The sequence below is a fragment of the Procambarus clarkii genome, chromosome 56 (genome assembly GCF_040958095.1).
Source record: "Procambarus clarkii isolate CNS0578487 chromosome 56, FALCON_Pclarkii_2.0, whole genome shotgun sequence".
In the NCBI taxonomy this organism is placed as follows: Eukaryota; Metazoa; Arthropoda; class Malacostraca; order Decapoda; family Cambaridae; genus Procambarus; species Procambarus clarkii.
The window spans coordinates 28061379-28088765 of record NC_091205.1 but is presented as its reverse complement, the minus strand read 5'-3'; the positions used below and the strand labels follow the sequence as shown (position 1 = coordinate 28088765).

At 29.8% G+C, this 27387-nt stretch overlaps 1 long non-coding RNA gene across 6 annotated transcripts in view; it reads left to right on the top strand.

Annotated features, from left to right (window-relative positions):
• Positions 1-13715, top strand: part of LOC138353150 (uncharacterized) — a 400025-nt gene extending 386310 nt beyond the window's left edge. The window contains exons 1-4 of one of the 6 annotated variants that reach the window (XR_011223089.1): positions 7042-7168; positions 7446-7533; positions 9043-9166; positions 12810-13715. This is a non-coding gene — a long non-coding RNA (uncharacterized lncRNA). Of the gene's footprint in view, positions 1-7041; positions 7169-7225; positions 7247-7445; positions 7534-9042; positions 9167-12809 lie in introns of those variants that run through there. The other 5 variants (XR_011223090.1, XR_011223091.1, XR_011223093.1 and 2 more) reach the window with 5 other exon arrangements.
• The last annotated feature ends 13672 nt before the right edge of the window (positions 13716-27387 follow it).

Genomic DNA, 27387 nt, shown 5'->3' with positions numbered 1-27387 from the left:
GGCAAGAGGCACTGAACTACAGGTAGGTGTCCTTGAGTTGTATACCATGCAAGGTGATGGACAAGATCGTGAGAAAAAACCTGGTAACACATCTGGAGAGAAGGGAGTTCGTGACAAATCGCCAACATGGGTTCAGGGAGGGTAAATCTTGCCTTACAGGCGTGATAGAATTCTACGATCAGGTGACAAGGATTTAGCAAGAAAGAGAGGGCTGGGCGGACTGCATTTTCTTGGATTGTCGGAAAGCCTTTGACACAGTACCGCATAAGAGGCTGGTACATAAGCTGGAGAGACTGGCAGGTGTAGCTGGTAAGGTGTGGATAAGGGAGTATCTAAGCAATAGGAAGCAGAGAGTTACGGTGAGAGGTGAGACCTCCGATTGGCGTGAAGTCACCAGTGGAGTCCCACAGGGCTCTGTACTCGGTCCTATCTTGTTTCTGATATATGTAAATGATCTCCCGGAGGGTATCGATTCATTTCTCTCAATGTTTGCGGACGATGCTAAAATTATGAGAAGGATTAAAACAGAAGAGGACTGTTTGAGGCTTCAAGAAGACCTAGACAAGCTGAAGGAATGGTCGAACAAATGGTTGTTAGAGTTTAACCCAACCAAATGTAATGTAATGAAGATAGGTGTAGGGAGCAGGAGGCCAGATACAAGGTATCATCTGGGAGAGGAAATTCTTCAGGAGTCTGAGAGTAAAAAGACTTGGGGGTTGATATCACGCCAGACCTGTCTCCTGCAGCACATATCAAACGGATAACATCAGCGGCATATGCCAGGCTAGCCAACATACGAACGGCATTCAGAAACTTGTGTAAAGAATCATTCAGAACTTTGTATACCACATATGTCAGGCCAATCCTGGAGTATGCAGCCCCAGCATGGAGTCCATATCTAGTCAAGGATAAGACTAAACTGGAAAAAGTTCAAAGGTGTGCCACCAGACTAGTACCCGAGCTGAGAGGTATGAGCTACGAGGAAAGACTAAGGGAATTAATATACCTGTACCTACTAATCTCTCTAATCTCATGTTTAGTATTTTCTTTGTTGCAATGAATCAATCATTTTATTAATTCCGCTAGAATTTACCTACTTAATCTAAGAAAATTTTAAGGACCTGGCCGAAAGGCTGCGCGTACTTACAAGTGTAAATACCATGTTATGTATTCTAACAAACCCAATATACCTTCTTGTATATATAAATAAAAATGATTAGTTTGGCATTGTAGGGAATAAAATAAGTTTGTAATATATGGGAAACGATACCGAAATGAAGTTAAATTGGTAATAGATATAAATGTAAAGCAGACGTGAATCTAGTGTTAGATCATTGACTGTAAAAGACAATAAAATATAGAAATGAGTAAAGGAATTGGTTAAAGTTTGGTATTTATCCAGTGAAAATATTTTAGTAAGTTGTGTATTAGATAGGCTAAGGAATGGTAAAATAATAAATGCGAAGAGGGCATTGTAAGTAAGTTACGATTTTATTTAAAATCTTAGTTCAAAGGGGAAACAATACATACCTCATCTTTGTTTTTAGATGAGGAGTGGAGAGATAAGCATCATGGTTGATTGGTACAGCGAATCCGAGCGTGGAACAGCGCATATAGCAGTTGATTTTGAAGTGTGGCTGTGCTTCCGTAGTAGGTCGACGAAAGATTAGTTGAAGACGAGGATCACGCGACCACACCGTGAGTAACGGAAACATCGCCAAAGAGTTGTGAATGTCAAATGAAGATAAGGTGAGGGCACAAGAAACAAGGGGTTCTTGAATGAAGAAAGTGTTCTTCCATGTTCACTCATCTACATGAAAAAGATTTGAAATTCCATGCAGTGACCGTGGGATCACTGCAAGAATAGCACGGCAACCACTGCAGTGAAGCTGTAGTTTGTAATAAACTGTAGTTTCATAATGAGTGTGATCACTTGCCTTCGCCTGAATTTGTGGTAATAGTTTTGTACGTTAGTAACGCGCATGAAAATGGTAAACTATAATATATATAATAATGTTAATAGAATAATAGTAACATGGGGGCTTGAGGTCTGAATGCACAGACTTGTAGAATCGTAGTCGTAATGTTGACGGTTCGATCCAGGCTGAAAGATATGCATGTTTTTGTTTTTAACGTTGCTCAGGTAGTCACAGCTGCTATGGGCTGTGCAACCACGAGGTCGCTTAGCTCCGAAATTGTTATTGTAGAATATTCTTCAATACTACAGCCAAATACTGGCTGTAACCGACCACGCGTTGCTGAGCCACAGCAACCTTCCCCAGCTCCCCGGTACCCTCCTCCTCCGAACCACTCCTCACTCCCTCGTCCCTTTCTCAACTCCAGCATTCCCTTGTCGTACCCCCACCATTCCAGTGCCCTCATGTGATGGCCAAATGCTGTGATGCTCCCATCCGAAAATTTGGAACATGAAATGTTTTTGGGTATGTAACGTACGTTTATGTTACGTTGATTAGATACATAGTGTTTAGTGAGTTTCATATTTATTTAGTAGTCGTGGATACAGGAGTGTCGTACACGTTGAGACCAAGCCTGGAGCAGAGGTGAGTGTGGCCGGAGTCGCGGAGCTCTGTGGGAGAGCGTTGTAGCTGGATGAGGTCGTAGTCTGGTGCCTGCTCTGTGTCAAAGCTGTAGCGTCTTGGGTCGATTAGAAGTGCCTACACAGAGTACTACGTTCTTGACTGGAGATTGTACTGTTTTGCTATTCTCAAATCGCTGGCTTTTATACGGTTACTACACCTCACAGTAAGATAGGAGGGTGGAAAACCGTTACCTGTAAATAGGGATAGGATTATAGCTTGTGTAATTAGTTATGCCATTAAGATAATGGAGCGAGTATAGGTTTACTCGGTACGGTAGATCATCGAACACGTTATGCAATCACTTACGAACGTATAGAGGTTTTCTCAAGCTTAAGCGGTTTTAATATTTGTAAACGAATAGTTAATGAGCTCAGAAACACCAGGATGCTTTTATAACAATAACAGTTGAATGGGAAGTTTTCATGCTTGTAAACTGTTTAATAGATTGATGAAATATGTAGACGTTAGTAAGTACCTGTGTAAGTGTGGCCGCAGAGGTTCGCATCACTATCATATAAGAAATAGTTAAAAAACCCAATGACACAATAAAGTAATCACGAAATAAACGGTATGGTAAACCAGACAGATGAATTCAATGCCATTTCAGACCCAATAATTAATCGTCTTTCTCCGTTTTCACTTTTACTTTATTACTTATGTTTATTTTTTCCCCCCTCCCTGTTTCACTGCTACGGTTTCATTCGTTTTCTTTATTTTCTGTTTTTTCGTTATTTATTCCTTTATTTCAGTTATTACTTCTGTCCTTATTCTGTTTGCTGTGTTCACTTTTCGCTTATTTATTTAGTTATCGTTTCGTTTTACTTATGCCTTTTTCTGCTTCCTGTTACTTTTCGTTATATTTTATTTACGCGTTGTACTCGTTATTTTACTTATTTCAGTTTACTTATGCTTATGGTATGTCATGTCCATGTCTCAAGTTCTTTAATTGTTTGTCTATCTCTCTCTCTCTCTGCCATGCTTTGCTTTACATGGTTATAAGTTATCTTGCTTACAAGCTTAGCCATGTTTGCTTTCCTGTCCTGCCCTGGCCGCCCGCTTATATTTTCCCCTCTCCGCAGTACGGTGATGCCTCCCCCCCCCCCCCCCCCGCGGTGAAGAAGAGGACAAGGGCGGCGTCAACAAGAGGACAGGGACGAAGGGGCGGTAGGACGCAACCGGCCAGGGCAAGGGTGAAACCCGCTCGCTTCGCCTCCTCCTCGGAGACCTCTTCGGGCGGCTCTGACTCGGACGGCGACCACATACACGATGCACGCCCAACCGGCGTGGCCACGGGGGGCGCGGGTGACGAACCCCCACAACTTTCGGCCGCCGACTGGGCAACGGTGCAGACGCTCATTGCTCAGGCTCTGAGGCCCCCCTCCGATTCGAGGCGACGGCAGACTTCGAACCCCGGCGGAGCGGGCGACATGGACGCCCTCGCGAACCGGCCTACACGCACAGCCTCCCCCCCTGTGCGCCGCCCACGGTCAAGGGCGAGGAGACACGCGACACGGCGGCGACACGGCGGCGACACAGCTCTTCCAGCACGTCCTCCAACGGTACTGCCGCCCTCGTTCCTGCGAGACGCAGGACTCGCCGAGAAGCCAACCGCAATCCCGCAGCACCTCCTGCCCTGCAACTTCACCCTGAAACTGTAAGGACGCTGCTCGACTCCCTGCAGGCCGCGACACGGCGAGCGTATCAACATAAGTGAGCGGAGTACGTGGCGTATGTATCGAACAACAGGGGGCGCGAGTGTCCCTTCAAGGCCTCGTCCACGACACTGGTGAAGTTCCTGCAGTCGCTGGTGTCCCGAGGTTTGGCTTTCCGCTCTCTCAGCGCCTACCTTGCGGCAATCGCCTTCATGTTGAAGCTGCATGGTAGGGAGGATCCTACTCGCCAGTTCCTAGTCACACAACTACTTAAGGGAGCGCGCAACAAGGCACAACGGCTCCCCGCACGACGATTGCCCGTGACCAGACATCTACTGCATCGACTACTGGGGGCCCTGTCGCTCGACTTACGAGAAGACCTGCTACCGAGCGCTCTTCTCCCTCGCCTTCTACGCCTGCCTCCGGCCAGTGGAGGTGACCTATACGGGGAAGGGGCAACATACGCTACGCTTGGACCAGCTAACTTTATCGGGGCGCACATTTAAGCAATCGCTCCAGGTTTTTCCCCCTCAGTCCTACACAGCTCCATTACGCTACGCTCGAAACACCCACCCTCCTCCCTTGACTGCAGAACATCTATGCTCTTTTGGCTCGTCACGTTTCTCGTAATAATACCTTTGATGTTTTTAACATTTTTGCTTTCTCCTCACTTGCACAATAGTTACTGTGTTGGGAGAGTCTGTCTGAGAAAATCTCGTATCTCACGGAATGTGACGGACAGGGCAAAGATAGTTTTAATATTAATCATGGAAGAAAGTAGAGTGAGAATATTATCTTTGAGCGTTAATGGGTTAAAATTTAGTGCGGTGGATGTACAGTATTATACTCTTAGATAGTACTATATTAACCTGAAATGTTAAATGGGATTCTTGTATTTGTACTCAGTGAATTTGTGGGCCGGGGATGGGTAGAAATAGCCGAAGCTACTCTATCCCTTTCAGATGTATTTTTGCTTGTCTCAATAAACATACGTGAATTGAACGCTGCTGTTTTGTTTTTAACAACCTCATGTTTTTGGTCTTGTTTTTATTCACAGGTGACATGTATGTATGTATATAGTGCATATTATATATAAACCTGCTTGGATGAAAATGGAACGTTGTGTGAAAATTGAAAAGCAATCAGTGAAGACCTTTCGGAGATTATGTATTTGGAAAAAAAAATATTATATTTTACACATGAAAATTAAATACCAAAATCAATAATATTGAATAATGTTCCAAACTCAATATTATTCAATATTGAAGAACATTATTGAATATTAGTTAGTTTTGAAGAATATTCAATAATATTCTTGAAAACTAAATAATAATCTTCAATATTATTCGTCAAAAGTAATAATCAATATTGAAGAATATTAATGAATATTGAAGAATATTAATGAATATTGAAGAATATTAATGAATATGGAAGAATATTAATGAATATGGAAGAATATTAATGAATATTGAAGAATAATATTGAATATTCAAGAATATTATTGAAGAATATTATTGAATATTGAGTAATATTATTGAATATTATTATTGAATAATGAAGAATATTATTGCAGATTATTATTGAATATTTAAGAATATTAATGACTATTATTTATTTTAGAAGAATTGTATTCATTATTAATCTTCAAAACTAAATAATATTCTTCAATATTCAATAATAATCTTCATTAATATTCTTGAATATTCAATAAGCCAATCAACAGGAGCTGAGAAAGGAAGCCCTACAGTATTTACACGGCGAATCGGCCTACTCCCAGCCGCCGCGAGCTAACACGCCGGTCAGCGGCCGCACCACCCCCTCGCAGCGCCCAACAAGTAGTGGTTTGATTGTTGCCGCCGAAGGCGGCTAGTTTATTGTGCACCCCGTACTCATCCTGTGGGCGGTAGCGCAAAAGCATTACAGAGGGCACAAAAGGTCTTTATCAGACCTCATCTTAGATTATTACATAAACAATTTCTTGAATCATTCACACCTTATAGATACAATGTCAGTTAGTTACAGAGAAAGTGCTATCAAGTACTGGGAACGCGAGACGTGGCGACGACTGCCCCCCTCCAGTGGCGAGGCCTGAACTCCACGGTACTGTACTGTACGGTACTGTACTGTACGGTACTGTACTGCACGGTACTGTACTGTTCTCTATTGTACTGTACAGTACTGTGCCCTTGACTGTACTGTATCGTACGGTACGGTACTGTATTGTAATGTACTGTACGGTACTGTACTGTTCTCTATTGTACTGTACAGTACTGTGCCCTTGACTGTACTGTATCGTACGGTACTGTACTGTATTGTAATGTATACAGTACAGTATCGTACCGTACGGAACTGTACTCTACGGTACTGTACTATGCTGTACTGTGTTATACTGTACATACAGCTTGAATATGTAATGTTATTATTTAATAAATATAATAATACATATTTAATAATAAGTATTCGAAAATCATCATTTGTGAGTGTAATGTAAAACATTAAATGTATTTATTTATATACAAGAAGGTACATTGGGTTTGTGAGACTACATAGCATAGTACAGTAATTACACTCTTGTAAAGCCACTAGTACGCGCAGCGTTTCGGGCAGGTCCTTAATCTAACAGATACTTTTAAGTAGGAAAATTGTATCAAAATTAATAATTTCTCATCCATTTGGTACATGTATGTTTCTCATACTTTGGGTATACATTTGAGTTTATATATTTGAGTTTCAAAAATAAATCTCATTAACTACTAAGGTGTCCAATTACGTCGAGCCGACCAATGACAGTACAGCTTGCGACAATGTGACGTCAACTGAAAATAAGAAACGTGATTGGCTATTGAGTCCACGTGCTCATTGAGGCGCAACGGAACGTTATTTTGCCCCTAGAATTAGCCGAGTAGAGGTGTACAGGTTAGTGTTAGGGCGTTTTGTTACTCTGAGCTGGTACCCCGTTACCCTTTGGGGTCGCTAGGGCTGACAGACCCCTAGGTTACACTGTCACTCTGTACACCGTCAAAACGCACATAGGGGCAAAAATCTATTATTTTATAGCTTGCGTATATACCCCCTGTTGGGGGGTATATATACAGGGATATTTTTAGTACTGAGCCATAATCATTACTAAAAGATATTTATAAATGTTTACGTACTGTATTGATTTGTAACATTGTATTTTGTTTTTCCACAGCAGTCTTGAAGGACCGATGATTCCAATCATACCCTGCCGAGCAGAAGCTGGTGGCAGATGTTGCAGTTGTGCTACTTGAGTTACCAAGGTATGATGGGCCTATCCGGCACAAGGGAAATAGTTAGGCATAGTAATATTGTATTGGGATTAGCCAAAATTGGTTCCTACTTTAGACAATGGAAGTTTGAGCAGTCATTACTACAGCCATATCAGGACCCCCATAAGTTTTGTTTTAAATATGAAACTGTAAGAGTTACGGTAATTAACATGAAGTGGTGTAAAAAGTTGATCAAATATTGTAAAAATCTAGTCTGTAAGGAGAATAGTGGTGTTGCTTCCGGTAACTTTGGTCATTAAGAGTAGTAAGTCGGTCGATAGGATTTGGGCGCTCGGGGTCGAGTGTAGTCTTTTATCCAATTTTAAAGTGCTGTTGTCCCCTACACTTTAAAGTGTTCGGGTTACCTGGGTACATAATTTGACGTATGAGGGGAGGGGAACCGTTGACAATACGTAGCCTTCCTGTCCTCGTCGAAGGACGTAGACATAAATTTACCAGAGTCGTTTGACGTACATAGGTGATAACATTAAAAATGCACTTATTATTGAAATGTTACTGCCATTTTTAAGTGAATTTGTTTATAATAAATATACAGCATGAAATAAGCTCGACCGCCTTCGTAGGACACAGAGCTCATAAAAATAAAGCTCAACAATATCATTTATACGTGTAGTGGATGTGAAGGTTCCGGTTGACTTGCGAGCAATGGCTGATTAATTTCAACTCCAGATGTGACCCTCGTGACAGTATTTGTCTTGTTTACTGTAGGTGGCTGGCGACGGTACACGTGGAGTGTGTAGGTGGTGATGTTGATATTGGTGTAATTGTGTAGTGAGCGGGATAGCGTGCGCGCCACCAGTAGTGTAGGCAAAAGTGAAAAAAGAAACACAAGTGACTTTTGTAACTTAAGGTTGAGCTTCAGGTATTGGTGCACGAGCTGTTGGTTATCATTGTGTAGCAGGAAGTATGTGGTGTTGACTTTGTTAATGGAGAATTGTGTCCTTTCCCTGGAACATTATCAGGCATTCTGTGGTGATATAGGTACCCCAATTACTACTGGTAGGTAATTATTTGGCAGTTAATGTTGTCTAGGCACAAGTGTAACAGAGACGCTGATTGGGGGGAGGGAGGATGATTATGCGGGATTAGGAAACCCGAAGAATTGTAAATCTCGTGTTTAGCTTCGGATATTAGGTATCCCCACACTCAAAACACCATGTCGGGTAAGGGTATTGTCATGGCTGCGCTTTGATGGTATTGAGAAAAAAGTTGCACTCGTCAGAGGTGCAAGACATGTTTTGCTATGTATTATAGTTTTCCCTCATCTAAACGGAGTTAGACGTTGGTATACATATCAGAAAGTAATATACCAATTGTTATAGGTTTAATTATACAATTATACTAGAGCAAATGAATTCGCAGGGAAGAAAAAATGGTGTAAGGAGTTTGGACTAGAGTATTCATAAATAGATGGTTGTAGACCTTAAGTAATGTTGTCAAGGTTAAATGGATGCATATTATGCATTATATTTCATGCAGATCAGCGTGTGGAGAGGTGCGGGCTGGGCGAAACAGCAATGGTGAAGTATCTCTGTGATAAACAGCAGGGTGGAGGCCAACCAACGCCACACTGCGGAGTAATGGAAGAGGCTGTGACCTGCAGGTGAGTGTGATATGTTGATTTGAACACATGTTCCTCCATGAATTTAGTTACGTAGTGCATAAAACTGAAATCCCAATTAGTACTAAATATATTATCATTCCTGAATTAATCATGTGGTGTACTTTGAGCATTAGACGTCATGAGACCCAGCCTTACTAGACGGAACACTTTTATTATATAATAAAAGTAAATGGCTGGAAGTGAACATAACGTGTGTAAGCTTGGGTGTGTATATATGAATGCTAAGCGGTATTCATGTATAGATGGTGAAATACACATGAAGAACAGCTCACACACTCGCAGCTCCCAGAGAAAAGATTAAGCTTTGTTTGGGGGTTATCAACTGTGTCGGGAAGGTGGACTGGCGCTTTGTTTCCTAACTCAGTGCATGTCCCATTTAAAAAGTTACCCATGAGGCGCCCCCCTCCCTCCCAAGCTGTCTTGTTTTTGGAAGAGTGCATGGCCGTGTATTTGAGATAATGGTGATAAGGAATGTTTATCGTATAAGAATGTTCAGAATCCTGAATACAATAGTTTAGCAGGTGAGACGCTTGAGTACCAAAGACGTGGATGACGTTGATACCATCCTGTGTAGTTACTCTAGGGACACAACCTCCAGCTGTTGAAGGATCAAGTTTCACTCTTGCATACAAGGTACGAAAGAATTAAAATTTGTTGTAAATGTTTATAGTGCAGAATCGTCGAGCATCTAATTTGATGGTTATTAGATATCCAGTGTGTTTTTAATGGTTATTAATGTGGATTGATATTAAAGTTGTGTATATATAATAGAGAAATAGGAGGGACTCGCCTAGAAGGCGCGTCCTTACAGAGGGCAGTAAATGTGGTCTGGTCAAGGAAGGGGAAATATATAGTTGATGTCGAAATATTGTTGGAATTGTTGAATCATAAAGGAATAGATAGTTGCAGGGAATCATAAGTAAATATTTAAACTAGAATTAGCAAATTTCCTAATAATTTTCTTACTGTAATCTCCTAATATCGTAAACGTAATCTTCCTAATGAAGTACCTAATAATTAAAGTAAAAAGTACCTAATTGCATCTTCATAGTTTTCTACATTGTTGCTTTAAAATTGCACTGTATGTAGTGGTACCCAATGTCCTAATCATGTACCCAATGCAAAAAAAAAACTTGACCATTGTGATCGTTGTTGTGTTATGTGCTTTCAATTTGCTGAATGGTGCCTATTAATCTTAATGCAATCGGAGGTTTAATATACCAATGTGGTTTAATATACCTGTACCTACTAATCTCGTATTGTTTGTCTTTATTGCAATGTATGAAGCATTGTATTAATTCCGCTAGAATTTACCTACTTAAAATTGTTAAATTAAGGACCTGGGCGAAAGGCTGCGCGTACTAATGGCCTTAGCATGGTATTTACACTTGTATGTATTCTAACAAACTCAACGTACCTTCTTGTATATATAACATTTGATTTCATAGAATAACTAAATATAAGTTTGTAATATGTGGGAAACATTACGGAAATGCAGTTAAATTGTTAATAGATATAAATGTAAAGGTAAGGTGACGTGAATCTAGTGTTAGATCATCGACTTACTCTACTCTAAACGCTGGCTATATAAAATGTTATATTATTGTCTTTCAGTTACAATGTGTTATGGCTCACAATTTATTTATCTTTGACGCGCATCACGGGTCCAAGTCTGTTGGTGTTAAGTTCCTTGCGCTTGCAACTACGATTTGTTTCTCTGGAATTTATTAGAATTTATGCATTTCCCTCGTGCATGTTTTAATAAGTGGCTTCTTGTATAGTTTACTAAGTAAAGTAACCTAGGTTGTGCTAGTTCCTGAGTTACAAGCCTCATGGCTTTGACTTTAATGGTACGCAATACCAAGATAATCTTAATGTACCTCAATTTATTAATGCAATTTATGCGGGTCGAGCTGCATGTGATTTACTCCTACTGGTTTTGGAATTGATTGTTTAACTATTGTTTGCCATTAAGTTATCCAGTAACTGAGGTAGGGTGTGATAGGCGCGGAGTAGGGCCCCCCCCCCCCACCCCCATTGCCTGTTGCTTTAAGATTACTGGCCCTGCATTGAAGTTTAGTTACATCAGGTAACTATTGGGGCAAATTATGCAGCGTCTTGCTGCATGTGTATTTATTTATTACTGGTTTACACTTATGTTTATCATTTTGGTTATCGGTTTTAAGTTATTAGGTACAATCAGGTAGATTAGGGTAGCTGTGTCACAGGCCTCGGGTCCCTAGCTTTAAGTTTTCATGGACTTATGGAAAATAAGTTTCGTTAATTTATTAATGAATGTTATGCAGTGTCAAGGTGCATGTTTCTTTGGTGGTTTTACATTTGTTTGTTTAACTTCTGATTTGCCTTTACATAATAACGTAAAGTCAGCTAGGATGTCCTAGGCGCTGTGTTCGGGCCTCAAGCCTCTCCCTTTAAGTTTATCTTGGACTCGTATTATGATTCGTTCCTTCAGCAATTTATTGCTAGTTATGCATTGCTTAAGTGCATGTCATTTTCCTTACCGTTTTACCTTTATAGTTGTTTTCTTGAGTGTCATTAAGTAGTGACAGGTAGGCAGTACCAGTTTCGTTTACCAGTAGCAGTAAACGTTTGCAGTTGTTTTGTCTGGCCGGTGTAGGCCGAAAGAATCTGCGGCCTCCCGGCTGGTGGTTTATCCAGACGTTTTTGTCTGCCCAATGTAGCCAGGAAAGTTGTCCTAGCCACTGCCGTGTTAGCTGACTGCGTTCAGGGGCTGCTCTGTAGCCAACGTTCTTCCTGTGATGAGTTAAGGTGGCGATGTTATTCAGGTATTATATTTATATTGGTCATATAAATATGCGGCCTTCCAGGCCGCTGGTTTATGCAGAAGTTTTACAATTACGGATCCCTAGCCTTCCTGGTGTCCATTTTACTTTGCCTGAGATGGCCCGATCTTTAAGTTGTTGGGGTACTGCTGCTCGGAGGTGCTCAATGACACTTGTAACATGCTTTCGGAGGGCAACATACAATGGAGATCACTGTAACGGACTCGGTTAGCATCCTTATAATTTGTCACTCTGGACGCAAGCATGTTGCAGTTGCGCCTTAAGACCTGTTTCTTATATTTGAAATATGGTTTTATTTATATATTGATTAGTTATTATATACATAGTGGTCATATAAATATTTTTTGTTTTATATTGTGTTGTTATTTTGAACTGAATTATTGCTTGCTAGATCCCTCCCCCTTGATTAACTTCTGGCCTTGACCCAGTTACGGTAACTGGTTCCCCCCCCCCCCCCTCCCCAACCTTTTTTAGTTGTGTGGGTTTTTCCCGCTAAAGTTATGCTGGGGTTGGTAGTTACCTTACTTCGCTAGAGAGTAGGTTCCTGGAAGATGTTTTTCTCCTCCTTTCCCCTCTAGTCACTCCTTTCCCCTGTGCCAGTGTTCCTTTTCAGAGTTTTCGCACAGGGTACCACCCTGGCTTTATCCAATAATGACACTTGGCCTGTTCGCTTCCGGAAATGTCCTCCTCCTCTTAGAAACTAATTCCAGCAGTACCCTTAAGGGGTAGGTTCCTTGCCCGTCACGTTCATACTGCATGGGCGTTTCTGCCGGCCCTTACTGCCTTAATACTTCCAGAACCGAGTACGGAAGGCGCACAAGGTACACCATTGATGAACAAGGAAAAGGGATGGAGCCCGAGGGCAGACTACTGCGCCCATGAGGTCGACACACATTCCTAGTTACAGCGGGCAGCCGCCGCGTTCGCCCTTCGGGGTTGTCGGTGCTCCGGCGGAACTCCGAAAGTGATAAGCCTGGAGATAGCTACGAAATATTCCCATGAATTGTAATTAGTGTAATTAAATAAATGCAAGTTTCATTTACTACCTATAGATGTAGTTAGTAATTTATTTGTACTTTACAAGGAATATTCATTATAATTATTCGTTAATACTTTATTGTTATGCACTAGTCAGTAATTATTTAATAATAATCGTAATGATCAAATATTTTAAATGAATGAAATAGGTAATCAATATAATAATGAATATATAATACTTATAAAATAAATATAAAATTTATTTCATATTATTAATGTAGCATTATAAAATAAAAGATATTATTCATATCTTTGATGTTTTTAACATTGTTGAAGTTGTTTATACAAATTATTGTTAACTTGTCCCAATAAACATACTTGAACTTTAATACATAATGTTCATTCGAGTGTCAACATATGGATAAGTATAGAAATAATGAAATAAGTAGTGCACCACTTAAAATTGTCTGGATGTGTGAGATCATTATGATACGGTATACCTGGTAGGTACAAGAATTTTGCCCCAAGATGAAAACATTTTGATGCTGTGCTTAGTATAATAAATTGCAATGTTAAATTGGAATCTTGTATTGTGAATTGTACTCGGTGAATTTGTGCGCCCCCTTGAGGTTCTTGAAGTCGATGGGAGTAGATATACCGTAAAGTACTATCCCTTTCAGAAGTATTGTTTCTTGTCTCAATAAAAGTACTTGAAATGGTGATAATTTGTTTTAACCACCTCTTGTGTTTAGTCACAGGTGACATACGTACATGTATATAAACCTGCTTGGATGGCAATGGAACGTTGTGTGAAAATTGAAAAGCAATCAGTGAAGACCTTTGGGGGATTATGTATTGCGAAAAAGTAAATATCATATGTAAAATATAATAATAAATAAAAAAAGCAATTAATATTGAATAGTTGTGAAAAACATTATTCAATAATGATGTTGATTATTAAAGAATTATTGTTGAATATATTAAATATGAATATTGAAATAATTTAATATTAAAAAGTAATATATTATTTAAAAAATAAATAATAGAGGATTATTAATGAATATTGAAGATTATTTTGTAATAATAATTAATTGTGAAGATTAATATTGTAGAAAAATCCTGAATAATATAAGTCAATAGTGAAGAATAGTCTTCAATGTTTAAGAATAATCCAAAATATAGAGCAATATTATTCAAAGTTGAAGAATAATCTTAAATATTGATGAATATTCTTCAATATTAAAGATTATTATTCCTCAATATAGAAGACTAATCTTCAATATTGAAGAATAATCTTCAATATTGAAGAATAATCTTCAATATTGAAGAATAATCTTCAATATTGAAGAATAATCTTCTATATTGAAGAATATTCTTCAATATTGAAGAATAATCTTCAATATTGAAGAATAATCTTTATTTTTAAAAATAACGAATATTCTTCAATATTGAAGAATATTGTTAAATATTGAAGAATATTGTTCAATATTGAAGAATATTGTTCAATATTGAAGAATATTCTTCAATATTGAAGATTATTCTTCAATATTGAAGAATAATCTTCAATATTGAAGAATAATCTTCAATATTGAAGAATATTCGTTTATTTTTAAAAATAACGAATAATCTTCAATATTGAAGAATATTCTTTTATTCTTCAATATTGAAGATTATTCTTCAATATTGAAGAATATTCTTCAATATTGAACAATATTCTTTATTTTTAAAAATAAAAATTATTCTTCAATATTGAAGATTATACTTCAATATTGAAGATTATACTTCAATATAGAAGAATATTCTTCAATATTGAAGAATAATCTTCAATATTGAAGATTATTCTTCAATATTGAAGAATATTCTTCAATATTGAAGATTATTCTTCAATATTGAAGAATATTCTTCAATATTGAAGAATATTCGTTATTTTTTAAAATAAATTTTATTCTTCAATATTGAAGAATATTCTTCAATATTGAAGATTATTCTTCAATATTGAAGATTATTCTTCAATATTGAAGATTATTCTTCAATATAGAAGAATATTCTTCAATATTGAAGAATAATCTTCAATATTGAAGAATAATCTTCAATATTGAAGAATAATCTTCAATATTGAAGAATATTCTTCTATATTGAAGAATATTCTTCTATATTGAAGAATATTCTTCAATATTGAAGAATAATCTTCAATATTGAAGAATATTCTTCTATATTGAAGATTATTCTTCAATATTGAAGATTATTCTTCAATATTGAAGAATAATCTTCAATATTGAAGAATAATCTTAAATATTGAAGAATAAAAGAATATTCTTCAATATTGAAGATTATTCTTCAATATTGAAGAATAATCTTCAATATTGAAGAATAATCTTCAATATTGAAGAATATTCTTCTATATTGAAGAATATTCTTCAATATTGAAGAATAATCTTTATTTGTAAAAATAAAGAATATTCTTCAATATTGAAGAATAATCTTCAATATTGAAGAATATTCTTCAATATTGAAGAATAATCTTCAATATTGAAGAATAATCTTCAATATTGAAGAATATTATTCAATATTGAAGATTATTCTTCAATATTGAAGAATAATCTTCAATATTGAAGAATATTCTTCAATATTGAAGATTATTCTTCAATATTGAAGATTATTCTTCAATATTGAAGAATAATCTTCAATATTGAAGAATATTCTTTATTTGTAAAAATAAAGAATATTCTTCAATATTGAAGAATAATCTTCAATATTGAAGAATAATCTTCAATATTGAAGAATATTCTTGAATATTGAAGAATATTCTTCAATATTGAAGAATAATCTTCAATATTGAAGAATAATCTTCAATATTGAAGAATATTCTTTAATTTTAAAAATAAAGAATATTCTTCAATATTGAAGATTATTCTTCAATATTGAAGATTATTCTTCAATATTGAAGAATATTCTTCAATATTGAAGATTATTCTTCAATATTGAAGAATATTCTTTATTTTTACAAATAAAGAATATTCTTCAATATTGAAGATTATTCTTCAATATTGAAGATTATTCTTCAATATTGAAGATTATTCTTCAATATTGAAGAATATTCTTTATTTTTACAAATAAAGAATATTCTTCAATATTGAAGATTATTCTTGAATATTGAAGATTATTCTTCAATATTGAAGATTATTCTTCAATATTGAAGAATATTCTTCAATATTGAAGAATATTCTTTATTTTTAAAAATAAAGAATATTCTTCAATATTGAAGAATATTCTTCAATATTGAAGAATAATCTTCAATATTGAAGAATAATCTTCAATATTGAAGAATAATCTTCAATATTGAAGAATATTCTTTATTTGTAAAAATAAAGAATATTCTTCAATATTGAAGAATAATCTTCAATATTGAAGAATAATCTTCAATATTGAAGAATATTCTTTATTTGTAAAAATAAAGAATATTCTTCAATATTGAAGAATAATCTTCAATATTGAAGAATAATCTTCAATATTGAAGATTATTCTTCAATATTGAAGATTATTCTTCAATATTGAAGATTATTCTTCAATATTGAAGAATATTCTTCAATATAGAAGAATATTCTTCAATATTGAAGAATAATCTTCAATATTGAAGAATATTCTTTATTTTTACAAATAAAGAATATTCTTCAATATTGAAGATTATTCTTCAATATTGAAGATTATTCTTCAATATTGAAGATTATTATTCAATATTGAAGATTATTCTTCAATATAGAAGAATATTCTTCAATATTGAAGAATAATCTTCAATATTGAAGAATATTCTTCAATATAGAAGAATATTCTTCAATATTGAAGAATAATCTTCAATATTGAAGAATAATCTTTATTCTTCAATATTGAAGAATATTCTTAAATATTGAAGATTATTCTTCAATATTGAAGATTATTCTTCAATATTGAAGATTATTCTTCAATATAGAAGAATATTCTTCAATATTGAAGAATATTCTTCAATATTGAAGAATATTCTTCAATATTGAAGAATATTCTTCAATATAGAAGAATATTCTTCAATATTGAAGAATAATCTTCAATATTGAAGAATAATCTTCAATATTGAAGATTATTCTTCAATATTGAAGATTATTCTTCAATATTGAAGATTATTCTTCAATATTGAAGATTATTCTTCAATATTGAAGATTATTCTTCAATATAGAAGAATATTCTTCAATATTGAAGAATAATCTTCAATATTGAAGAATAATCTTCAATATTGAAGAATAATCTTCAATATTGAAGAATATTCTTCTATATTGAAGAATATTCTTCAATATTGAAGAATAATCTTCAATATTGAAGAATAATCTTCAATATTGAAGAATATTCTTTATTTGTAAAAATAAAGAATATTCTTCAATATTGAAGAATAATCTTCAATATTGAAGAATAATCTTCAATATTGAAGAATATTCTTCAATATTGAAGAATATTCTTCAATATTGAAGAATAATCTTCAATATTGAAGAATAATCTTCAATATTGAAGAATATTTTTTAATTTTAACAATAAAGAATATTCTTCAATATTGAAGATTATTCTTCAATATTGAAGATTATTCTTCAATATTGAAGAATATTCTTCAATATTGAAGATTATTATTCAATATTGAAGATTATTCTTCAATATTGAAGATTATTCTTCAATATTGAAGATTATTCTTCAATATTGAAGAATATTCTTTATTTTTAAAAATAAAGAATATTCTTCAATATTGAAGAATATTCTTCTATATTGAAGAATAATCTTCAATATTGAAGAATAATCTTCAATATTGAAGAATAATCTTCAATATTGAAGAATATTCTTTATTTGTAAAAATAAAGAATATTCTTCAATATTGAAGAATAATCTTCAATATTGAAGATTATTCTTCAATATTGAAGAATAATCTTCAATATTGAAGAATAATCTTCAATATTGAAGAATATTCTTTATTGTTAAAATTAAAGAATATTCTTCAATATTGAAGAATAAAGATTATTCTTCAATATTGAAGAATATTCTTCAATATAGAAGAATATTCTTCAATATTGAAGAATAATCTTTATTCTTCAATATTGAAGAATATTCTTTATTTTTAAAATTAAAGAATATTCTTCAATATTGAAGATTATTCTTCAATATTGAAGATTATTCTTCAATATTGAAGAATATTCTTCAATATTGAAGAATATTCTTCAATATTGAAGAATAATCTTCAATATTGAAGAATAATCTTCAATATTGAAGAATATTCTTCAATATTGAAGAATATTCTTCAATATAGAAGAATATTCTTCAATATTGAAGAATAATCTTTATTCTTCAATATTGAAGAATATTCTTAAATATTGAAGATTATTCTTCAATATTGAAGATTATTCTTCAATATTGAAGATTATTCTTCAATATAGAAGAATATTCTTCAATATTGAAGAATATTCTTCAATATTGAAGAATATTCTTCAATATAGAAGAATATTCTTCAATATTGAAGAATATTCTTCAATATTGAAGAATATTCTTCAATATTGAAGAATATTCTTCTATATTGAAGAATATTCTTCTATATTGAAGAATATTCTTCTATATTGAAGAATAATCTTTATTCTTCAATATTGAAGAATAAAGATTATTCTTCAATATTGAAGAATATTCTTCTATATTGAAGAATATTCTTCAATATTGAAGAATATTCTTAATATAGAAGAATATTCTTCAATATTGAAGAATATTCTTCAATATAGAAGAATATTCTTCAATATTGAAGAATAAAGATTATTCTTCAATATTGAAGAATATTCTTCTATATTGAAGAATATTCTTCAATATTGAAGAATAATCTTCAATATTGAAGAATAATCTTCAATATTGAAGAATAATCTTCTATATTGAAGAATATTCTTCAATATTGAAGAATAATCTTCAATATTGAAGAATAATCTTTATTTTTAAAAATAACGAATATTCTTCAATATTGAAGAATATTGTTCAATATTGAAGAATATTGTTCAATATTGAAGAATATTCTTCAATATTGAAGATTATTCTTCAATATTGAAGAATAATCTTCAATATTGAAGAATAATCTTCAATATTGAAGAATATTCGTTTATTTTTAAAAATAACGAATATTCTTCAATATTGAAGAATAATCTTCAATATTGAAGAATATTCTTTTATTCTTCAATATTGAAGATTATTCTTCAATATTGAAGAATATTCTTCAATATTGAACAATATTCTTTATTTTTAAAAATAAAAATTATTCTTCAATATTGAAGATTATACTTCAATATAGAAGAATATTCTTCAATATTGAAGAATAATCTTCAATATTGAAGATTATTCTTCAATATTGAAGAATATTCTTCAATATTGAAGATTATTCTTCAATATTGAAGAATATTCTTCAATATTGAAGAATATTCGTTATTTTTTAAAATAAATTTTATTCTTCAATATTGAAGAATATTCTTCAATATTGAAGATTATTCTTCAATATTGAAGATTATTCTTCAATATTGAAGATTATTCTTCAATATAGAAGAATATTCTTCAATATTGAAGAATAATCTTCAATATTGAAGAATAATCTTCAATATTGAAGAATAATCTTCAATATTGAAGAATATTCTTCTATATTGAAGAATATTCTTCTATATTGAAGAATATTCTTCAATATTGAAGAATATTCTTCAATATTGAAGATTATTCTTCAATATTGAAGATTATTCTTCAATATTGAAGAATAATCTTCAATATTGAAGAATAATCTTCAATATCGAAGAATAAAAGAATATTCTTCAATATTGAAGATTATTCTTCAATATTGAAGAATAATCTTCAATATTGAAGAATAATCTTCAATATTGAAGAATATTCTTCTATATTGAAGAATATTCTTCAATATTGAAGAATAATCTTTATTTGTAAAAATAAAGAATATTCTTCAATATTGAAGAATAATCTTCAATATTGAAGAATAATCTTCAATATTGAAGAATATTCTTCAATATTGAAGAATAATCTTCAATATTGAAGAATAATCTTCAATATTGAAGAATATTATTCAATATTGAAGATTATTCTTCAATATTGAAGAATAATCTTCAATATTGAAGAATATTCTTCAATATTGAAGATTATTCTTCAATATTGAAGATTATTCTTCAATATTGAAGAATAATCTTCAATATTGAAGAATATTCTTTATTTGTAAAAATAAAGAATATTCTTCAATATTGAAGAATAATCTTCAATATTGAAGAATAATCTTCAATATTGAAGAATATTCTTCAATATTGAAGAATATTCTTCAATATTGAAGAATAATCTTCAATATTGAAGAATAATCTTCAATATTGAAGAATATTCTTTAATTTTAAAAATAAAGAATATTCTTCAATATTGAAGATTATTCTTCAATATTGAAGATTATTCTTCAATATTGAAGAATATTCTTCAATATTGAAGATTATTCTTCAATATTGAAGATTATTCTTCAATATTGAAGATTATTCTTCAATATTGAAGATTATTCTTCAATATTGAAGAATATTCTTCAATATTGAAGATTATTCTTCAATATTGAAGATTATTCTTCAATATTGAAGAATATTCTTCAATATTGAAGAATAATCTTCAATATTGAAGAATAATCTTCAATATTGAAGAATAATCTTCAATATTGAAGAATAATCTTCAATATTGAAGAATATTCTTTATTTGTAAAAATAAAGAATATTCTTCAATATTGAAGAATAATCTTCAATATTGAAGAATAATCTTCAATATTGAAGAATATTCTTTATTTGTAAAAATAAAGAATATTCTTCAATATTGAAGAATAATCTTCAATATTGAAGAATATTCTTCAATATTGAAGAATAATCTTCAATATTGAAGAATAATCTTCAATATTGAAGAATAATCTTCAATATTGAAGAATATTCTTTATTTTTAAAATTAAAGAATATTCTTCAATATTGAAGATTATTCTTCAATATTGAAGATTATTCTTCAATATTGAAGAATATTCTTCAATATTGAAGAATATTCTTCTATATTGAAGAATAATCTTCAATATTGAAGAATAATCTTCAACATTGAAGAATAATCTTCAATATTGAAGAATATTCTTTATTTTTAAAATTAAAGAATATTCTTCAATATTGAAGATTATTCTTCAATATTGAAGATTATTCTTCAATATTGAAGAATATTCTTCAATATAGAAGAATATTCTTCAATATTGAAGAATAATCTTCAATATTGAAGAATATTCTTTATTTTTACAAATAAAGAATATTCTTCAATATTGAAGATTATTCTTCAATATTGAAGATTATTCTTCAATATTGAAGATTATTCTTCAATATTGAAGATTATTCTTCAATATAGAAGAATATTCTTCAATATTGAAGAATAATCTTCAATATTGAAGAATATTCTTCAATATTGAAGAATAATCTTCAATATTGAAGAATATTCTTCAATATTGAAGAATAATCTTCAATATTGAAGAATAATCTTTATTCTTCAATATTGAAGAATATTCTTAAATATTGAAGATTATTCTTCAATATTGAAGATTATTCTTCAATATTGAAGATTATTCTTCAATATAGAAGAATATTCTTCAATATTGAAGAATATTCTTCAATATTGAAGAATATTCTTCAATATAGAAGAATATTCTTCAATATTGAAGAATATTCTTCAATATTGAAGAATATTCTTCAATATTGAAGAATATTCTTCAATATTGAAGAATATTCTTCTATATTGAAGAATAATCTTCAATATTGAAGAATAATCTTCAATATTGAAGAATAATCTTCAATATTGAAGATTATTCTTCAATATTGAAGATTATTCTTCAATATTGAAGATTATTCTTCAATATTGAAGATTATTCTTCAATATAGAAGAATATTCTTCAATATTGAAGAATAATCTTCAATATTGAAGAATAATCTTCAATATTGAAGAATAATCTTCTATATTGAAGAATATTCTTCAATATTGAAGAATAATCTTCAATATTGAAGAATAATCTTCAATATTGAAGAATATTCTTTATTTTTAAAATTAAAGAATATTCTTCAATATTGAAGATTATTCTTCAATATTGAAGATTATTCTTCAATATTGAAGAATAATCTTCAATATTGAAGAATAATCTTCAATATTGATGAATATTCTTTATTTGTAAAAATAAAGAATATTCTTCAATATTGAAGATTATTCTTCAATATTGAAGATTATTCTTCAATATTGAAGAATATTCTTCAATATTGAAGATTATTCTTCAATATTGAAGATTATTCTTCAATATTGAAGATTATTCTTCAATATTGAAGAATATTCTTTATTTTTAAAAATAAAGAATATTCTTCAATATTGAAGAATATTCTTCTATATTGAAGAATATTCTTCAATATTGAAGAATAATCTTCAATATTGAAGAATAATCTTCAATATTGAAGAATAATCTTCTATATTGAAGAATATTCTTCAATATTGAAGAATAATCTTCAATATTGAAGAATAATCTTCAATATTGAAGAATATTCTTTATTTTTAAAATTAAAGAATATTCTTCAATATTGAAGATTATTCTTCAATATTGAAGATTATTCTTCAATATTGAAGAATAATCTTCAATATTGAAGAATAATCTTCAATATTGAAGAATATTCTTTATTTGTAAAAATAAAGAATATTCTTCAATATTGAAGATTATTCTTCAATATTGAAGATTATTCTTCAATATTGAAGAATATTCTTCAATATTGAAGATTATTCTTCAATATTGAAGATTATTCTTCAATATTGAAGATTATTCTTCAATATTGAAGAATATTCTTTATTTTTAAAAATAAAGAATATTCTTCAATATTGAAGAATATTCTTCAATATTGAAGAATAATCTTCAATATTGAAGAATAATCTTCAATATTGAAGAATAATCTTCAATATTGAAGAATATTCTTCTATATTGAAGAATATTCTTCAATATTGAAGAATAATCTTCAATATTGAAGAATAATCTTCAATATTGAAGAATATTCTTCAATATTGAAGAATATTCTTCAATATTGAAGAATAATCTTCAATATTGAAGAATAATCTTCAATATTGAAGAATATTCTTCAATATTGAAGAATATTCTTCAATATTGAAGAATAATCTTCAATATTGAAGAATAATCTTCAATATTGAAGAATATTCTTTAATTTTAACAATAAAGAATATTCTTCAATATTGAAGATTATTCTTCAATATTGAAGATTATTCTTCAATATTGAAGAATATTCTTCAATATTGAAGATTATTCTTCAATATTGAAGATTATTCTTCAATATTGAAGATTATTCTTCAATATTGAAGAATATTCTTTATTTTTAAAAATAAAGAATATTCTTCAATATTGAAGAATATTCTTCTATATTGAAGAATATTCTTCAATATTGAAGAATAATCTTCAATATTGAAGAATAATCTTCAATATTGAAGAATATTCTTTATTTGTAAAAATAAAGAATATTCTTCAATATTGAAGAATAATCTTCAATATTGAAGATTATTCTTCAATATTGAAGAATAATCTTCAATATTGAAGAATAATCTTCAATATTGAAGAATATTCTTTATTGTTAAAATTAAAGAATATTCTTCAATATTGAAGAATATTCTTTATTGTTAAAATTAAAGAATATTCTTCAATATTGAAGAATATTCTTTATTTTTAAAATTAAAGAATATTCTTCAATATTGAAGATTATTCTTCAATATTGAAGAATAATCTTCAATATTGAAGAATATTCTTTATTTTTAAAATTAAAGAATATTCTTCAATATTGAAGATTATTCTTCAATATTGAAGATTATTCTTCAATATTGAAGATTATTCTTCAATATTGAAGAATAATCTTCAATATTGAAGAATATTCTTTATTTGTAAAAATAAAGAATATTCTTCAATATTGAAGAATAATCTTCAATATTGAAGATTATTCTTCAATATTGAAGAATAATCTTCAATATTGAAGAATAATCTTCAATATTGACGATTATTCTTCAATATTGAAGAATAATCTTCAATATTGAAGAATATTCTTTATTGTTAAAATTAAAGAATATTCTTCAATATTGAAGAATAAAGATTATTCTTCAATATTGAAGAATATTCTTCAATATAGAAGAATATTCTTCAATATTGAAGAATAATCTTTATTCTTCAATATTGAAGAATATTCTTCAATATTGAAGAATATTCTTCAATATTGAAGAATATTCTTCAATATTGAAGAATAATCTTCAATATTGAAGAATAATCTTCAATATTGAAGATTATTCTTCAATGTTGAAGATTATTCTTCAATATTGAAGATTATTCTTCAATATAGAAGAATATTCTTCAATATTGAAGATTATTCTTCAATATTGAAGATTATTCTTCAATATTGAAGAATATTCTTCAATATAGAAGAATATTCTTCAATATTGAAGAATAATCTTCAATATTGAAGAATATTCTTTATTTTTACAAATAAAGAATATTCTTCAATATTGAAGATTATTCTTCAATATTGAAGATTATTCTTCAATATTGAAGATTATTATTCAATATTGAAGATTATTCTTCAATATAGAAGAATATTCTTCAATATTGAAGAATAATCTTCAATATTGAAGAATATTCTTCAATATAGAAGAATATTCTTCAATATTGAAGAATAATCTTCAATATTGAAGAATAATCTTTATTCTTCAATATTGAAGAATATTCTTAAATATTGAAGATTATTCTTCAATATTGAAGATTATTCTTCAATATTGAAGATTATTCTTCAATATAGAAGAATATTCTTCAATATTGAAGAATATTCTTCAATATTGAAGAATATTCTTCAATATTGAAGAATATTCTTCAATATAGAAGAATATTCTTCAATATTGAAGAATAATCTTCAATATTGAAGAATAATCTTCAATATTGAAGATTATTCTTCAATATTGAAGATTATTCTTCAATATTGAAGATTATTCTTCAATATTGAAGATTATTCTTCAATATAGAAGAATATTCTTCAATATTGAAGAATAATCTTCAATATTGAAGAATAATCTTCAATATTGAAGAATAATCTTCAATATTGAAGAATATTCTTCTATATTGAAGAATATTCTTCAATATTGAAGAATAATCTTCAATATTGAAGAATAATCTTCAATATTGAAGAATATTCTTTATTTGTAAAAATAAAGAATATTCTTCAATATTGAAGAATAATCTTCAATATTGAAGAATAATCTTCAATATTGAAGAATATTCTTCAATATTGAAGAATATTCTTCAATATTGAAGAATAATCTTCAATATTGAAGAATAATCTTCAATATTGAAGAATATTTTTTAATTTTAACAATAAAGAATATTCTTCAATATTGAAGATTATTCTTCAATATTGAAGATTATTCTTCAATATTGAAGAATATTCTTCAATATTGAAGATTATTATTCAATATTGAAGATTATTCTTCAATATTGAAGATTATTCTTCAATATTGAAGATTATTCTTCAATATTGAAGAATATTCTTTATTTTTAAAAATAAAGAATATTCTTCAATATTGAAGAATATTCTTCTATATTGAAGAATAATCTTCAATATTGAAGAATAATCTTCAATATTGAAGAATAATCTTCAATATTGAAGAATATTCTTTATTTGTAAAAATAAAGAATATTCTTCAATATTGAAGAATAATCTTCAATATTGAAGATTATTCTTCAATATTGAAGAATAATCTTCAATATTGAAGAATAATCTTCAATATTGAAGAATATTCTTTATTGTTAAAATTAAAGAATATTCTTCAATATTGAAGAATAAAGATTATTCTTCAATATTGAAGAATATTCTTCAATATAGAAGAATATTCTTCAATATTGAAGAATAATCTTTATTCTTCAATATTGAAGAATATTCTTTATTTTTAAAATTAAAGAATATTCTTCAATATTGAAGATTATTCTTCAATATTGAAGATTATTCTTCAATATTGAAGAATATTCTTCAATATTGAAGAATATTCTTCAATATTGAAGAATAATCTTCAATATTGAAGAATAATCTTCAATATTGAAGAATATTCTTCAATATTGAAGAATATTCTTCAATATAGAAGAATATTCTTCAATATTGAAGAATATTCTTCAATATTGAAGAATATTCTTAAATATTGAAGATTATTCTTCAATATTGAAGATTATTCTTCAATATTGAAGATTATTCTTCAATATAGAAGAATATTCTTCAATATTGAAGAATATTCTTCAATATTGAAGAATATTCTTCAATATAGAAGAATATTCTTCAATATTGAAGAATATTCTTCAATATTGAAGAATATTCTTCAATATTGAAGAATATTCTTCTATATTGAAGAATATTCTTCTATATTGAAGAATATTCTTCTATATTGAAGAATAATCTTTATTCTTCAATATTGAAGAATAAAGATTATTCTTCAATATTGAAGAATATTCTTCTATATTGAAGAATATTCTTCAATATTGAAGAATATTCTTAATATAGAAGAATATTCTTCAATATTGAAGAATATTCTTCTATATTGAAGAATATTCTTCAATATTGAAGATTATTCTTCAATATTGAAGAATAAAGATTATTCTTCAATATTAAAGATTATTATTCCTCAATATAGAAGAATAATCTTCAATATTGAAGACTAATCTTCAATATTGAAGAATAATCTTCAATATTGAAGAATAATCTTCAATATTGAAGAATAATCTTCAATATTGAAGAATAATCTTCAATATTGAAGAATAATCTTCTATATTGAAGAATATTCTTCAATATTGAAGAATAATCTTCAATATTGAAGAATAATCTTTATTTTTAAAAATAACGAATATTCTTCAATATTGAAGAATATTGTTCAATATTGAAGAATATTGTTCAATATTGAAGAATATTCTTCAATATTGAAGATTATTCTTCAATATTGAAGAATAATCTTCAATATTGAAGAATAATCTTCAATATTGAAGAATATTCGTTTATTTTTAAAAATAACGAATATTCTTCAATATTGAAGAATAATCTTCAATATTGAAGAATATTCTTTTATTCTTCAATATTGAAGATTATTCTTCAATATTGAAGAATATTCTTCAATATTGAAGAATATTCTTCAATATTGAACAATATTCTTTATTTTTAAAAATAAAAATTATTCTTCAATATTGAAGATTATACTTCAATATAGAAGAATATTCTTCAATATTGAAGAATAATCTTCAATATTGAAGATTATTCTTCAATATTG